This window comes from Scyliorhinus torazame, chromosome 21 (assembly GCF_047496885.1).
Source record: "Scyliorhinus torazame isolate Kashiwa2021f chromosome 21, sScyTor2.1, whole genome shotgun sequence".
NCBI classification, from domain to species: domain Eukaryota; kingdom Metazoa; phylum Chordata; class Chondrichthyes; order Carcharhiniformes; family Scyliorhinidae; genus Scyliorhinus; species Scyliorhinus torazame.
This window is the reverse complement of record NC_092727.1, coordinates 113,043,593-113,048,652: the sequence shown is the minus strand read 5'-3', so window position 1 is coordinate 113,048,652 and position 5,060 is coordinate 113,043,593. Positions and strand designations below refer to the sequence as shown.

Below are 5,060 nucleotides of genomic sequence, written 5' to 3'. Positions count from 1 at the left end.
CCCCCCTCGACACCCCCCGGCCACTCCCCACCAGTCCCCCCAGCCCCAGCCGAAGCCCCCCTGTCAGCGGAACGGCTCCCCATCATATACCATTCGTGGAATTTACACTGGGTGCCTCTGATAGAAGGTATGAGGCACGATCAATTTGGCTGGAGACGAAGTTGAATTCAAACTGAGGCTTTATTCATATCTGAAGTGTGGCCTCCTACAGCAGCTGACGAAATGGCTGTGAGCTGAAGGCCGCGCAGATTTCTAACCCGGCTCCTGGGCGGAGCTAGCATGCAGGGGCCCAGGTGAACCTGTAGTGCAGGTTCTACCATAAAACCCTTAATATAGGAACACAGTGGTTTACCACAAGGTACAAGCAAATTAATCCTTAAAGTGGAGTGACACAGGTGGCACACACAATGAAGACTTTCTGTATTGTTAGTTGTTTGCAGTATTGTATTACAAATCAGCTGTAAGTTCAATTCAACGAGCCGATAGCATTATTGAATACTTATTTTAATTCTTTCAATCTTCACGAAGCGTGACAGAGCTCCAAACAAAATGCTCCACAATTACATCAGCCTAACTTTGGTTTTCCCACCTGTTTACCTTCTAAAGTAAAGTAATAATCATTGTCACAAGTAGGCTTACATTAACATTGCAATGAAGTTACTGTGAAAAACCCCTAGTCGCCTCATGCTGGCCTGTTCGGGAGAATTCAGAATGTCCAAATGACTTAACAGCACGTCTTTCGGGACTTGTGGGAGGAAACCGGAGCACTCGGAGGAAACCCATGCAGACGCAGGGAGAACGTGCAGACTCCGCACAGACAATGACCCAAGCCGGGAATACAACCTGGGACCCTGGAGCTGTGAAGCAACAGTGCTATCCACTGTGCTACCATGCTGTAGTGCAATCATCCACATCTTTTAGCATTTCTTATTAACTTTGACAAAAATCATAAAGAAAAGCAAACTTCAAACAATTTGAACCAAACTGCACTCCTTCTTTCCCGGGCATCTTTTTTGCTCAATGCACCTGGATAATTGTAAGAAAATGCCCACGCTTTTCCAGGTGGTTTTGGACAATATATATTATCTCAGGTTGCAGTTATCGAGCCACTGCAGACTGGTAGAAGCGTCACTACAAAAAGTAGCACCATATTCCAGTTACAAGAATTTCACCATTGGGCAACAATGCTAACTTCCATGAGAAGCCTGAAATAAAAACATGAAAATGCGAGAAGCACTCGGCAGGTCAGGCAGCATCTGTGGAGGGAGAAACCGAGTTAACATCAGAAAGTTCCAAGTGATCGGAATATCACATACACACTGAGAAGAAGCAGACACTGAGCAGTAGTGGAAGAGTTAAAAGGGGTGACACAAATATTGCTAAGAAGGGGTTTTGAAATGGGGAATAGTTGGGGAAAGCAGGGTTAAAGTGGCCACGAGAAGAAGGCTGCACATTAAATGGTGAAGAGATGGGAAAGGGATTCACAGGAAGCCGATCAGAAGGTCAAAGGGGAATAGAATGGGAAGTAAGACTGGGATGCTGCAGAGATTGGATGGAGCAAGGTTATGGAGAGGTATGGAAATAAGCATGAATATTTTGAACCAGATGCGTTGAGGTCAGTGGAGAGGCTAAATGGAATGTGGAACAGGATCTTGAAAGGAGAGGTTCTGGAATGTGGAATTTGTGAGGGGTGAAGCTCAGAAAATTATTCAGACGAGCAGTGGAGAGCTGAATCTCTAGAAATAATGGATAATAGTTTCAGCAGAGACCATCATGAGATAAGGGCAGAGGCAATATTGCAAAGGTGGAACTAAGCAGTATTGGTCATCAGGTTTGAAGATTAGCTGTTAGTTGAACAAAAAAAACTAAGGTTATGAACCATCTGGTTCAGCCTAAGCAAATAGCTTGGTCAATAGGATCGGAAAAATTAAAATTTTGGTCGGGAGTTAAATCTGATATCAGATACTAATCTTCTAGTAGCTGAGCGAAGTGGAGTAGGAAGGAATCTTGAGTCCAGCCTGCAGGATATGGCCAACCCAGGTTTGAACTGCATTGAAAAACTCACATGTACCATTTTGCGTTAGTTACACAAAGGGGGCTGTAGAAGGGATACAATTTAATTCCTGAACGTTTTGATTTTAAAATAATGCTTATAGCCAAGTTCCGCACACATGAGTGCGGCCTCAACCGGGACCTGGGATTCATGTCGCATTACATTCATCCCCACCATCTGGCCTGCGAAATCCTACCAACTGTCCTGGCTTGACACAATTCACACCTCTTTAACCTGGGGTTACCCCATCTCTGGATCTGTAAAGATTTAATCACCTGCTAATGCTCGCATTCCAAGCATTGTCTGGCATCTTTGAATCTGGCTATATATATGTTTCTGGAACATACCTCTTCATTCACCTGAGGAAGGAGCAGCGCTCCGAAAGCTAGTGACATCGAAACAAACCTGTTGGACTTTAACCTGGTGTTGTAAGACTTCGTACTGTGCTCACCCCAGTCCAACGCCGGCATCTCCACATCTTGATTTAAAAGGGCAGACCGGTTCTGTCATTAAAAGAGAGATAAAAGGGTGGTAAGCGATGAAGTGTTCAATGGAGGAGGAGGTGTCGGAAGAGAAGGGAGCAAGAGATAAGGGTCCGTTAACCACCTTTAGAGCTTTGAATGGCACAGTGAGTAGAGTGTAGAGCCCGGGAAAACTTTGAAAACAGGCAGACGTTACCAACTGAGGGAACCTCAGTCCAAGCTGATGTCAATATAATCAACAATAACGGAGATTCTAGAGGAATGCAGTAAGTGGATTGAGAAGGAGATTGAAAGGGTTAGATGCCCAGTAGGTGTGCTCGGCAGGAAGGTCCGAAAGGGAGAACAATGGTGCAAAGGGGGGAATGGGAGTGGGTCACTCTTCATAAGGAGGCAGCAGTGTGTGCCTCATAACTATGAGGCTATGTGTAAGTTACGACATTGTACTGGTTTGTGGTTTCTCACCCAGCGCTATTTAAATTTTGCTAGTCACACATTAACTTCACTTACTGAAGTCCGTGATTTTCAAATAAACAATCTGTACAAGATACAAAAAACAAGCTGAGCATGGGAAAATCATTAATTGTTACCCTGGTCAGTGAAATGTTAATGAGTTCTTATTTTGTATCATGAGGGAGATTTTTATTTCCACATACGTGAGAGATTTCAGTCACCTGTAAGGAATTACACATTATTATTTGAGAAGTTACCCATCTACCTTTCTCTGGAAGTTGAACAAACGGCTGCATTTCTGGTGCAGTGAATGGTGAATGGACAAACCGAGGTCCTCCAGCGCAATCAGGAAACCCTCTGATTATAAGACAGTAAGACATAGGCCATTCAGCCCATCTAGTCTCCTCCGCCATTCAATCATGGCTGTTATGTTTCTCATCCCCTTTCACCTGTCTTCTCCCCATAACCACTGATCCCTTTATTAATCAAGAAATAAAACATAGTGTACACTCACTTGAATTTGACTAGAACCCAGGCGGATGGGTTCAGCTCATCTTTTGGTTGTTTGGCAGACCAGGTCGGAAATTCCCAAGAGTATTTCTGAAATGCAGTTGGAAGGTAGTCACAGCCAATGTCAACTCAGAATTAGGAAGGAGACTTTTCGCACAGAACTAAAATACTGCAAACGTTGGAAATCTGAAATTAAAAGAAAAAGTGCAGGATTTTCCAGCCCTTACTACCTGCAGGATCTTCCCGTCCAGCCAAAGGCGACTCCAATGGGGTTAGTTACTCAGCGGCGGGATGGGCAGGACGAGGCGCGGAAAATGCCCGTAGACATTGGCGGAACAGGAAGATCCTGCCAGCGGCAAATGGTGAGTCTCCACCACCAAGGAAAAATGCCCATGGATGTGTCATGGAAAATGCCACCCTCAGTAAAAGATCATTCCAATTATTGCCTTAAATTATTTTATTTTCCTTTACTCATCAATCACTGTTGCTCAAAGTGAGCTATCTTCTTGGTAACTCTCACCATGAAGATTGCCGAGAGAGCAAAATTTACAATTCACACAGACACCCTCTCCTGTCCAGTCACACAGGAAGCTGGGGCGGGATTCTCCACTCCTGCGCCGAAGTGCCCACGCCGTCGTGAACGCCGTCGAGGTTCACGACGGCGCGAAACGGCCCCGATCCCGATCGATTCAGGCCCCGACAATGGGCTAGGATCGGGGCCGCGTCATCTGCACGCGCCAGGCCTTGTCGCCGCGTAAAGGTGGCGCCGCATATATGACGCGGCCGGCGCCGCATAACTGCCGTCACCCGCGCATGCGCGAGTTGGCCGGCGCCAACCCGCGCATGCGTGGTTGCCGTCCTCTCTGAGTTCACCCCGCAAGAAGATGGCGGACGGATGGAAGGTCTTCCTTCAGAGAGGACGGCCCGACGATCGGTGGGCACCGATCGCGGGCCATGCCACATTTGAGGTACCCCTCGGTGCAGGATTCCCCCTCACCCCCGATGCAGGATCCCCCCTCCCCCCCGGCAAGCCACCCCGCCAGCGTTCCCGCGCTGTTCCCGACGGCAACGACCAGGTGTGGATGGCGCCGGGGGGAACCCGCCGTTTTCGCCTGGCCGCTCGGCCCATCCGGGCCTGAGAATAGCGGGGGTGCCGGAGAATCGCCATTTTGGATGTCTCCGGCGATTCTCCAGCCTGCGGCCCGCGGAACTCGACGGGGCTGTTCCCGCCGCTTGGGAGAATCGTGGGAGGGCGTCGGACCGGCGTCCCGGGAAATTTTGGCGGCCCAGGCGATTCTCCCAACCGGCGCGGGAGTGGAGAATCTCGCCCCTGGTGTTCATGTTGCTATAATCCCAAAAGCACTCATTAAATGGGCCATTATAGTATTTGATCTGTACCCAAGTGCTCTTTCATTGGTATTTTGAAAGGAATACCAAATACAATGTTCGGTTGTATGACAAGATCTGATTGGAAAGCTCTAAAGCAAGAAATTGCTACCTTAAGCTATTCACTAACATTCCGCCACTAGTCAAAAGACTTAAAGTTCAAGGAGGGTCGGATCACC

General features: G+C 47.6%; 1 long non-coding RNA gene across 1 annotated transcript; it reads right to left on the bottom strand.

Moving 5' to 3' along the window:
• Positions 1 to 488: 488 nt before the first annotated feature.
• Positions 489 to 2,866, bottom strand: LOC140398030 (uncharacterized). The gene is made up of 3 exons (XR_011937392.1): positions 2,660 to 2,866; positions 2,459 to 2,556; positions 489 to 1,256 (listed from the first exon to the last, which is right to left on the bottom strand). It is a non-coding gene; the product is annotated as an uncharacterized lncRNA (long non-coding RNA).
• Between the last annotated feature and the right edge of the window lie 2,194 nt (positions 2,867 to 5,060).